Below are 12,167 nucleotides of genomic sequence, written 5' to 3'. Positions count from 1 at the left end.
TTTTTGTGAACAAACATGAATGTTTTCTGATGCTTTGGCAACATAAGATGTAACTTGTCATGCCAATAAAGCGATTTGAATTGAATTGAATTGAGTGGGCAGTAATGTGGCAGATGGAGTATAATGTAGGGAAATGTGAGGTTATTCACTTTGGTAGGAAGAATAGAAAAACAATATTTTTTAAATGGTGAGAAACTTTCAAATGTTGGTGTTCAGAGAGATTTGGGTGTCCTCGTGCAAGAAACACAGAAAGCTAGCATGCAGGTACAGCAAGCAATAAGGAAGGCAAATGGCATGTTGGCCTTTATTGCAAGGGGGTTGGAGTATAAGAGTAAGGAAGTCTTGCTACAATTGTACAGGGCCTTGGCGAGACCACACCTGGAGTACTGTACACAGTTTTGGTCCCCTCATCTAAGGAAGGATATACTTGCCTTGGAGGCGGTGCAACGAAGGTTCACTAGATTGACTCCTGGGATGAGAGGGCTGTCCTATGATGAGAGATTGTGTAGAATGGGCCTATACTCTCTGGATTTTAGAAGAATGAGAGATGATCTCATTGAAACATACAAGATTCTGAAGGGGATTGAAAGGTAGATGCTGACAGGTTGTTTCCCCTGGCTGGACTGTCTGGAACTTGGGGGCATAGTCTCAGGATAAGGGGTAGGCCATTTAAGACTGAGATGAGGAGGAATTTCTTCACTCAGAGGGTTGTGAATCTTTGGAATTCTCTGTCCCAGAGGGCTGTGAATCCTGAGTCTTTGAGTATATTCAAGGCTGAGATAGATAGATTTTTGGACTCTAGGGGAATCAACGGATATGGAGATAGGGCGGGAAAGTGAAGTTGAGGTCGATGATCAGCTATGATCTTATTGAATGGCGGAGCAGGCTCGAGGGGCCGTTTGGCCTACTCCTGCTCTTATTTCTTATGTTCTTAGGTTTCTGAGGTATAAGAACATAAGAATTAGGAGCAGGAGTAAGCCATACGGCCCCTCGAGTCTGCCCTGCCATTCATTAAGATCATGGCTGAAATTCAACCTCAACTTCACTTTCATAGAAACATAGAAGATAGGAGCAGGAGTAGGCCATTCGGCCCCTCGAGCCTGTTCCGCCATTTAATGAGATCATGGCTGATCATCCAAATTCAGTACCCTGTCCCTGCTTTCTCCCCATATCCCTTGATCCCTTTAACCTTAAGAAATATATCTAACTCCTTCTTGAATATATTTAATAAGTTGGCCTCAACTGTCTTCTGTGGTAGAGAATTCCACAGGTTCACCACTCTAGGTGAAGAAATTCCTCCTCATCTCAGTCCTAAATGGCTTACCCCTTATCCTTAGACTGTGACCCCTGGTTCTGGACTCCCCCGCCATCGGGAACATCCTTCCTGCATCTAGTCTGCCTAGTCCTGTTAGAATTTTATAAGTTTCAATAAACAGCAGCGAATATAAGCCTAATCGACCCAATCTCTCTTCATACGTCATTCCTGCCATCCTAGGTATCAGTCTGGTGAATCTTCGCTGCACTCCCTCCATGGCAAGAACATCCTTCCTCAGATAAGGCGACCAAAACTGCACACAATACTCAAGGTGTGGTCTCACCAAGGCCCTGTACAACTGCAGCAAGACATCCTTGCTCCTGTACTCGAATCCTCTCGCTATGAAGGCCAACATACCATTTGCCTTCTTAACCGCCTGTTGCATCTGCATGCTTACCTTCAGCGACTGGTGCACAAGGACACCCAGGTCTCCTTGCACTTCCCCTTTTCCCAATCTATTGCCGTTCAGATAATAATCTGTCTTCCTGTTTTTGCCACCAAAGTGGATAACCTCGCATTTATCCACATTATACTGCATCTGCCCAATCACCCAACCTGTCCAAATCATACTGGAGTTTCTCGGCATCCTCCTCACAGCACACACGCCCACCCAGCTCTGTCGTCTTCAAACTTGGAGATATTACATCTAGTTCCCTCGTCTACATCACTAATATATATTGTGAATAGCTGGGGTCCTAGCACCGATCCCTGCGGTACCCCACTAGTCACTGCCTGCCTATCGGAAAAAGACCCGTTTATTCCAACTCTTTGCTTCCTGTCTGCCAACCAGTTCTCTATCCAAGTCAGTACCTTACCCCCAATCCCATGTGCTTTAACTTGGCACGCCAATCTCTTATGCGGGACCTTATCGAAAGCCTTCTGAAAGTCCAAATACACATCCACTGGTTCTCCCTTATCTATTCTACCAGTTACATCCTCAAAAAATTCCAGTAGATTAGTCAAGCACGATTTACCTTTTGTAAATCCATGTTGATTTTGTCCGATCCTGTCACTGTTTTCCAAGTGCTCTGCTATTACATCTTTTATAATGGACTCTAGCATTTTCCCCACTACCGATGTCAGGCTTACTGGTCTATAATTCCCCGTTTTCTCTCTACCACCTTTTTTTAATAGTGGGGTTAAATTAGCTACCCTCCAATCCATGGGAACTATTCCAGAGTCTATAGAATTTTGGAAGATGACCAGCAATGCATTTACTATTTCTAGGGCCACTTCCTTAAGTACCCTAGGATGTAGATTATCAGACCCTGGGGATTTATCGGCCTTCAATGCCGTCAATTTCCCTAACACCGTTTCCCTACAAATACTGATTTCATTCAATTCCTCCCTCTCATTAGACCCTATGTTCCCCGACATCTCTGGAAGGTTATTTGTGTCCTCCTTTGTGAAGACAGAACCAAAGTACAGTATGTATGAAATTGGTCTGCCATTTCTTTGTTCCCCATTTAAAAATTCCCTGATTCTGTTTCTCTTCACATATCTATAGAAGCTTTTACAGTCAGTTTTTATGTTCCCTGCAAGCTTACTCTCATATTCTATTTTCCCCCTCTTAATTAATCCCTTTGTCCTCCTTTGCTGAATCCTAAACTGCTCCCAATCCTCAGGTTTGCTGCTTTTTCTGGCCAATTTATATGTCCTCTCTTTGGATCTTATGCTATCCCTAATTTCCCTTGTTAGCCACGGTTGAGTCACCTTTTTTGTTTTATTTTTATGCCAAACAGGGATGAACAAATTCTGTAGTTCATCCATGCGATCTTTAAATGTTTGCCATTGCCTATCCACCGTCAACCCTTTAAGTAACATTCCCCAATCCATCCGATCCAACCTGCGCCTCATACCATCGTAGTTTCCTTTATTTAAATTCAGGACCCTAGTCTCTGAGTCAACTACTTCACTCTCCATCTTAATGAAGAATTCCAACATATTATGATCGCTCCTCCCCAAGGAGCCTCGCACAACAGGATTGCTAATTAATCCTTTCTCATTACATAATACCCAGTCTAAGATGGCCTGATCTCCAGTTGGTTCCTTGACATATTGGTCCAGGAAACCATCCCGTATACACTCTAGGAATTCCTCCTCCACAGTATTGTCACTAATTTGGTTAGCCCAATCTATATGTAGATTAAAGTCACCCATGATAACTGCTGTGCCCTTATTGCACGCGTCTCTAATTTCCCATTTAATGCCACCCCCAACCTCAGCATTACTGTTTGGGGGTCTGTATACAACTCCCACTAACGTTTTCTACCGCTTGGTATTTCTCAGCTCTACCCTTACAGATTCCACATCATCAGAGCTAATATCCTTCCTTACCATTTTGTTAATCTCCTCTTTAACCAGCAATGCTACCCCACCTCCTTTTCCTTTTTGCCTGTCCTTCCTGAATATTGAATACCCCTGGATGTTGAATTCCCAGCCTTGGTCACCCTGGAGCTATGCCTCTGTAATCTCAATTATATCATATCAGTTTACATCTATTTGCGCAGCTAATTCATCCACCTTATTACGAATGCTCCTCGCATTAAGACACAAAGCCTTCGGGCTTGTTTTTTTAACACTCTTAGTCCTTTTAGAATTATTATTTACTGTAGCCTTGTTTGATTTACACCCTTGATTTCTCTGCCTTCCACTTTTGCTTTTTTCCTTCCTGTCTTTTGTTTCTATCATTGCTTCCCTTTCCTCTGTCTCCCTGCACAGGTTCCCAACCCCCTGCCATTTTAGTTTAAGCCCTCCCCAACAGCACTAGCAAACACTCCCCCATGGACATCGGTCCCGGTCCCGCCCAGGTACAAACCGTCCAGTTTGTACTGGTCCCACCTCCCCCAGAACCGGTTCCAATGTCCCAGGAATTTGAATCCCTCCCCCTTGCACCATTCCTCTAGCCACATATTCATCTGAAATATACTTCTATTTCTACTCTGACTAGCACATGGCACTGGTAGCAATCCTGAGATTATTACCTTTGAGGTCCTATTTTTTAATTTACCTCCTAACTCCCTATATTCAGCTTTTAGGACCTCATCCCATTTTTTACCTATATCGTTGTTACCTATATGCACCACGACAACTGGTTGTTCACCCTCCCCCTCCAGAATGCCCTGCAGCTGCCCCGAGACATCCTTGACCCTTGCACCAGGGAGGCAACATGCCATCCTGGAGTCTCATTTGCGGCCGCAGAAACGCCTATCTATTCCCCTTACAATAGAATCCCCTATCACTATAGCTCTCCCACTCTTTTTCCTCATGTCCAGAACCACCCATAGTGCCAGGAAGTTGGCTGCTGCTGCCTTCCCCCGATAAGCCATCTCCCTCAACAATATCCGGAGTGATATATCTGTTTGAGAGGGGGATGGCCGCAGGGGACCCCTGCACTACCTGCCTGCGCCTACTACTCTGCCTGGTGGTCACCCATTCCCTTCCTGTGCAGCCTTTACCTGTGGTGTGACCAACTCCCTAAACATGCTATCCACGATGTCCTCAGCATCGCGAATGCGCCAGTATGTATCCATTCGCAGCTCCAGCGCCGCAATGCGGTCTGTCAGTAGCTGCAGTTGGATACACTTCCCGCACTCATGGTCGTCAGGGGCACAGGAAATGTTGCTGATTTCCCACATTGCGCAGGAGGAGCATGCCACGGGGCCGAGCTGTCCTGCCATGACTTACCTTTTAATTAATTTAAATTAAATCAAATCAATACCACTAATTACACTACAATTAAATGATATACTCAAGGGCCCTTGGTTACTAGCACTCCCCGATACACAACAGAGACCTTAGAAAGTATAACCACAAAAATTAAGACCTTCTAAATTTTATAAACTATTAATCTTAACTGTCAAACTATAGAGTAGTATAAATACTCACCTGGCCATACTCACCCAATCAGCTGCTTCCTCTTGCACGCTTCACTTTTTGAATCGTGACGTGGCTCCGGAACGCCGCTGCTGGTCTGTGAGATTGGTAAGCCTCTGTAAAAAAGCCCACGAAAGTGAGTTTAAGTACTCACCATACCGCTGCTCTCTGCTCCTCCCGACACTGGCCTCTGTAAAATAGCCCGCGAAAGTGAGTTTATGTACTCACTGTACCGCCACTCTCTGCTCCTCCCGACACTAGCCTCTGTAAAATAGCCCGCGAAAGTGAGTTTATGTACTCACCATACTGCTGCTCTCTGCTCCTCCCGACACTAGCCTCTGTAAAATAGCCCACGAAAGTGAGTTTAAGTACTCACTGTACTGCCGCTCTCTGCTCCTCCCGACACTGGCCTCTGTAAAAAGTCCGCGAAAGTGAGTTTAAGTACTCACTGTACCTCTGCTCCTCCCGACACTAGCCTCTGTAAAAAGCCAGCGAAAGTGAGTTTAAATACTCACTGTACCGCCGCTCTCTGCTCCTCCCGACACTGGCCTCTGTGAAATAGCCCGCGAAAGTGAGTTTAAGTACTCACTGTACCGCCGCTCTCTGCTCCTCCCGACACTAGCCTCTGTAAAATAGCCCGCGAAAGTGAGTTTAAATACTCACTGTACCGCCGCTCTCTGCTCCTCCCAACACTAGCCTCTGTAAAATAGCCCGCGAAAGTGAGTTTAAATACTCACTGTACCTCTGCTCCTCCCAACACTAGCCTCTGTAAAATAGCCCACGAAAGTGAGTTTAAATATTCACTGTACCGCCGCTCTCTGCTCCTCCCGACACTGGCCTCTGTAAAAAGCCAGCGAAAGTGAGTTTAAGTACTCACTGTACCGCCGCTCTCTGCTCCTCCCGACACTGGCCTCTGTGAAATAGCCCGCGAAAGTGAGTTTAAGTACTCACTGTACCACCGCTCTCTGCTCCTCCCGACACTAGCCTCTGTAAAATAGCCCGCGAAAGTGAGTTTAAGTACTCACCATACCGCTGCTCTCTGCTCCTCCCGACACTGGCCTCTGTAAAAAGCCCGTGAAAGTGAGTTTAAATACTCACTGTACCACCGCTCTCTGCTCCTCCCGACACTGGCCTCTGTAAAAAAGCCCGTGAAAGTGAGTTTAAATACTCACTGTACCGCCGCTCTCTGCTCCTCCCAACACTAGCCTCTGTAAAATAGCCCGCGAAAGTGAGTTTAAATACTCACTGTACCGCCGCTCTCTGCTCCTCCCGACACTGGCCTCTGTAAAATAGCCCGCGAAAGTGAGTTTAAATACTCACTGTACCGCCGCTCTCTGCTCCTCCCGACACTGGCCTCTGTGAAATAGCCCGCGAAAGTGAGTTTAAATACTCACTGTACCGCCGCTCTCTGCTCCTCCCGACACTGGCCTCTGTAAAATAGCCCGCGAAAGTGAGTTTAAATACTCACTGTACCGCCGCTCTCTGCTCCTCCCGACACTGGCCTCTGTGAAATAGCCCGTGAAAGTGAGTTTAAGTACTCACCATACCGCTGCTCTCTGCTCCTCCCGACACTGGCCTCTGTGAAATAGCCCGTGAAAGTGAGTTTAAGTACTCATTGTAACGCCGCTCTCTGCTCCTCCCGACACTGGCCTCTGTAAAAAAGCCCGCGAAAGTGAGTTTGAGTACTCACCATACCGCTGCTCTCTGCTCCTCCCGACACTGGCCTCTGTAAAATAGCCCGCGAAAGTGAGTTTAAATACTCACTGTACCGCCGCTCTCTGCTCCTCCCGACACTAGCCTCTGTAAAATAGCCCGTGAAAGTGAGTTTAAGTACTCACCATACTGCCGCTCTCTGCTCCTCCCAACACTAGCCTCTGTGAAATAGCCCGCGAAAGTGAGTTTAAGTACTCACTGTACCACCGCTCTCTGCTCCTCCCGACACTGGCCTCTGTAAAATAGCCCGCGAAAGTGAGTTTAAATACTCACTGTACCGCCGCTCTCTGCTCCTCCCGACACTGGCCTCTGTAAAATAGCCCGCGAAAGTGAGTTTAAATACTCACTGTACCGCCGCTCTCTGCTCCTCCCAACACTGGCCTCTGTAAAATAGCCCGCGAAAGTGAGTTTAAATACTCACTGTACCGCCGCTCTCTGCTCCTCCCAACACTAGCCTCTGTAAAATAGCCCGTGAAAGTGAGTTTAAGTACTCACTGTACCGCCGCTCTCTGCTCCTCCCGACACTGGCCTCTGTGAAATAGCCCGTGAAAGTGAGTTTAAGTACTCATTGTAACGTTGCTCTCTGCTCCTCCCGACACTGGCCTCTGTAAAATAGCCCGCGAAAGTGAGTTTAAATACTCACTGTACCGCCGCTCTCTGCTCCTCCCGACACTGGCCTCTGTAAAATAGCCCGCGAAAGTGAGTTTAAATACTCACTGTACCACCGCTCTCTGCTCCTCCCGACACTGGCCTCTGTAAAATAGCCCGCGAAAGTGAGTTTAAATACTCACTGTACCGCCGCTCTCTGCTCCTCCCGACACTGGCCTCTGTAAAATAGCCCGCGAAAGTGAGTTTAAATACTCACTGTACCGCCGCTCTCTGCTCCTCCCAACACTAGCCTCTGTAAAATAGCCCGCGAAAGTGAGTTTAAATACTCACTGTACCGCCGCTCTCTGCTGCTCCCGACACTAGCCTCTGTAAAATAGCCCGTGAAAGTGAGTTTAAATACTCACTGTACCGCCGCTCTCTGCTCCTCCCGACACTGGCCTCTGTGAAATAGCCCGTGAAAGTGAGTTTAAGTACTCATTGTAACGCCGCTCTCTGCTCCTCCCGACACTGGCCTCTGTAAAAAAGCCCGTGAAAGTGAGTTTGAGTACTCACCATACCGCTGCTCTCTGCTCCTCCCGACACTGGCCTCTGTAAAATAGCCCGCGAAAGTGAGTTTGAGTACTCACCATACCGCTGCTCTCTGCTCCTCCCGACACTGGCCTCTGTAAAATAGCCCGCGAAAGTGAGTTTAAATACTCACTGTACCGCCGCTCTCTGCTCCTCCCGACACTGGCCTCTGTAAAATAGCCCGCGAAAGTGAGTTTAAGTACTCATTGTAACGCCGCTCTCTGCTCCTCCCGACACTGGCCTCTGTAAAAAAGCCCGTGAAAGTGAGTTTAAGTACTCATTGTAACGCCGCTCTCTGCTCCTCCCGAAACTGGCCTTCCCACCATATCCCTTAATTCCTCTGGAGTCCAAAAATCTATTTATCTCAGCCTTGAATATACTCAATGACTGAGCAGCCACAGCACTTTGGGGCAGATAATGTCAAAGATTCACAACCCTCTGAGTGAAGAAATTCCTCCTCATCTCAGTCTTAAAAGGCCGGCCCCTTATCCTGAGACTATGCCCCCTAGTTCTAGACTCTCCAGCCAGGGGGAAACAACCTCTTAGCATCGACCCTGTCAATCCCCCTCAGAATCTTATGTGTTTCAATGAGATCGCATCTCATTCTTCTAAGCTCCAGAGAGTACAGGCCCAATCTACTCAATATAAACAGTGTCAGAGTCTTTCTTAAAGTCTTTTCTGCAGAGTATTATTCAATAATAATCCAAGTCACACACCATCCTGACTTAGAAATACATTGGCATTCCTTCATCGTTGCTTGGCCAAAACCCTGGAACTCCCTCCCTCACAGCACTGTGGGAGCACCTTCACCCCACTGGCTGCAGTGGTTCAAAAAGACAGCTCACCACCACCTTCTCAAGGGCAGCTAGGAATGGGCAATAAATGCTGGCCTTGCTAGCTACGCCCACATCTTGTGAATGAATTTTTAAAAATAGTGATTGCAGGAAAAGAACTACCAGATGGTGTGTGAATATTGTACACATGCGTAAATAGAAATCTGCCACCCTGGAAGTGTATTACAGATAAGCTTTTAAGTGTTAATGTAAGATCACTAATAAGCCTTACTGGGACTAGGAGAGGGCTCAGCCATTCAGGGCACTGCAAATGACGAAGAATCTGTAGCTTATCTAATCTTTACTCCACAGCTCTATTTGAAATGACGTCAAACTGTGCATACTGCAGCACAATCACGCAAGTTCAGCAGATGGCTGAACACATTTCATGTGGTTTCATTGGCTGGTCATATTTTCTTGTATAGAAAATAAGTAGAGATAAAAAGTATTTAGTAACTTTACAATGCAGTTTTAAAAAGTGTGTGTACATTTATCTATATCTATCCAAATCTATCTATAACTATAATTTTAAAGCCATGTCTCCGCTACATACCCTGTTAGATTTTGCTTTGAGTTACAAGTGTAATCTGTCCATAAATGAAAAAGGATATGGCAATTTTCCTCTATTTTATGCCCTGAGTATGCCTATTCCCATTATGCAAGGTCTTCATCCCCTTTGCACGTCACAGACATTTTCAAGATATCTTTGAGTGTGGCTGGAGAGCTCCCACCTGAAACAGGCAGAAGCATTTAAATCCAGTGTGAATGAGGTAGGAGTGACTAGAACACCTCCCACATAATTTTCCAAAAGCGCCAAGCCCCCTCAGATTGGAGGGTTTGAGAATTGGCTCACTGCATTCTGTTTTTGGAGAAAAAATAGCCAAACTTAGCGCAGGCATCAAGGGGTATGGGGAGAGAGCAGGAATATGGTATTGAGATAGAGGATCAGCCATGATCATACTGAATGGCGGAGCAGGCTCGAAGGGCCAAATGGCCTACTCCTGCTCCTATTTTTCTAGGCCTGTCAGCTCAAAGGGCAGGCCACGCAGAATTTTCCAACGGGAGTTCCTCCATCTATTTTAAATAGGTTAAAGGTGCAAGAAAAGCCTTCCCAGAGACCTTTATCTGTGGCACACTTGGCTGGAGATGAAAAGGACTGCAGCTAGCCATTGAAGGATTGATAGTGGAGATATTGATCACTCATTTCACTCTTATCAGTCCTACTAAGAAAATGAGTGATATATGTGTGGGATAAACTTCCAGATAGAGCAATTTACTTGTACTTCCTCCAATTTAATATACTGTATTCACTACTCGTGGTGTGGTCTCCTCTACATTGGAGAAACCAAACACCGATTAGGTGATCGCTTTGCTGAACACCTCCATTCTGTCTGCAAGTACGACCCCAAGCTCCCCGTTTCTTGTCACTTCAATTCCCCACTCCTCTATCCTCTCTGCTTTTGGCCTTCCATAGTATTGCAGTAAAGCGTCATGTAAGCTTGAGGAACAGCACCTCGCCTTTCTACTGGTAACTTTGCCGCACTCGAGCCTTAACATGGACTTTAACAACTTCAGACCTGAACTACAACTCCCATTTTCTCTCTGGTGGTCAACGTTGGCAATGCGTGGGATTGTGTGCCAGTATTTCCGGGGATGATGAGGGGGAGGGGCGTTGGTACTTGTGGTGAGCGCCCCATGTCGGAACACTATTGGTGGGTGACCTTGGTATCGACCTGCTTCCTTTCTTTTTCTTCCACCGGACTGCTGGGCCACTGAAGCTAGCTCTGCCATGCTGGTTTTTCATGCTACTTTTTCTCCCCTCAGCTATTCACACACTGTCTCATATGTTTCTTTGATTTCTCTCATTATGCCACCCTTTGACACTTTGCTCATATCACATCTGACATTTAATCATCTCCTGTCCTCCAGCTAAGCAGGAGATGCTGCCAAAGAAGAGAAAAGAAAAGAAAGACGTGCATTTCTATAGCGCCTTTCACGACCACCAGACGTCCCAAAGTGTTTACAGACAATGAAATACTTTTTTGAAGTGTAGTCAATGTTGTAATGTAGGAAACGCGGCAGCCTATTTGCGCACAGCAAGCTCCCACAAACAGCAATGTGATAATGACCAGATAAATCTGTTTTCGTTACATTGATTGAAGGATAAATATTGGCTAGGACACCGGGGACAACTCCCCTGCTTTTCTTCGAAATAGTGCCATGGGATCTTTTACGTCCACCTGAGAGGGCAGACGGAGCCTCGGTTTAACGTTTCATCTGAAAGACGGCGTCTCCAACAGTGCAGCACTCCCTCAGTACTGCACTGGAGTGTGAGCCTAGATTTTTGTTCTCAAGTCTCTGGAGTGGAACTTGAACCCAGAACTTTATGACTCAGAGGCGAGGGTGCTACCAACTGAGCCACAGCTGACACACAAGCCTTGATGACTTGCTGCAGTGCATCCTGTAGATAGTGCACACTACAGGTACGGTATACTGGTGGTGGAGGGAGTGGATATTTAAGCTGGATGGTGTCGAGCTTCTGGATTGTTGTTGCAGCTGTACTCATCCAGGCAAGTGGAGAGTATTCCATCACACACCTGATGGTAGAGAGGCTTTGGGGAGTCTGGAGGTGAGTCACTCGCCACAGAATACCCAGCCTCTGACCTTCTCAAATTGGTTGGACTTATCTAGTGTTGAATTCCTAGGTTTCTTTCAATTTCAACAATAGGTATTTCAACACCATTCATGGAGCTCATATGTCTCCTATTTTTCCTTCCTATTTGTAGTTCTTTACTTGTAGTACTTTACACCTGTCTGCATTGAGTTTCATCTGCCCAATTACATATTCTAACTGATTTTGTAATTTTTGAGTTGCCTCTTCTGATTCCACTGCCCTGCCTAGTTTGATATCATCTGCAAATCACTTTGCATTGAGTTTCTGAATCCAGGTCATTGATGTCAATTAGAAACAGTAGTGTTCCTAGCAATGAGCCCTGAGGTACCCACTCAGTACTTCCACCCCTCCCCCCACTCTAACATAACTCCTCTAACGAGTACTCATTTCCTACTCTTCAGCCAGTTTATTGTTCATTCCCACGGTTTACCCAAAACCACCACAGCTTTCTTAATACCCTTTCATGTGGAACTTTGTCGAAAGCCTTTTGGAAGTCTAGATACACCACATTGTAGGGCTTACCACAGTGCTTTGGTATGTTAGTTCCTCAAAGAAATTGAGATTGGTCTGATAGGATTTT

At 46.1% G+C, this 12,167-nt stretch overlaps 1 protein-coding gene across 1 annotated transcript in view; it reads left to right on the top strand.

Annotated features, from left to right (window-relative positions):
* Positions 1–12,167, top strand: part of hsf2bp (heat shock transcription factor 2 binding protein) — a 182,896-nt gene that overhangs the window by 168,732 nt on the left and 1,997 nt on the right. The window lies entirely within an intron of this gene.

This window comes from Somniosus microcephalus, chromosome 14 (genome assembly GCF_052327205.1).
Source record: "Somniosus microcephalus isolate GS21.2 chromosome 14, FLI_Smic_1.0, whole genome shotgun sequence".
Lineage (NCBI taxonomy): Eukaryota > Metazoa > Chordata > Chondrichthyes > Squaliformes > Somniosidae > Somniosus > Somniosus microcephalus.
Note: the sequence above shows the minus strand (reverse complement) of the source record. Positions and strands in the feature narration are given on the sequence as shown.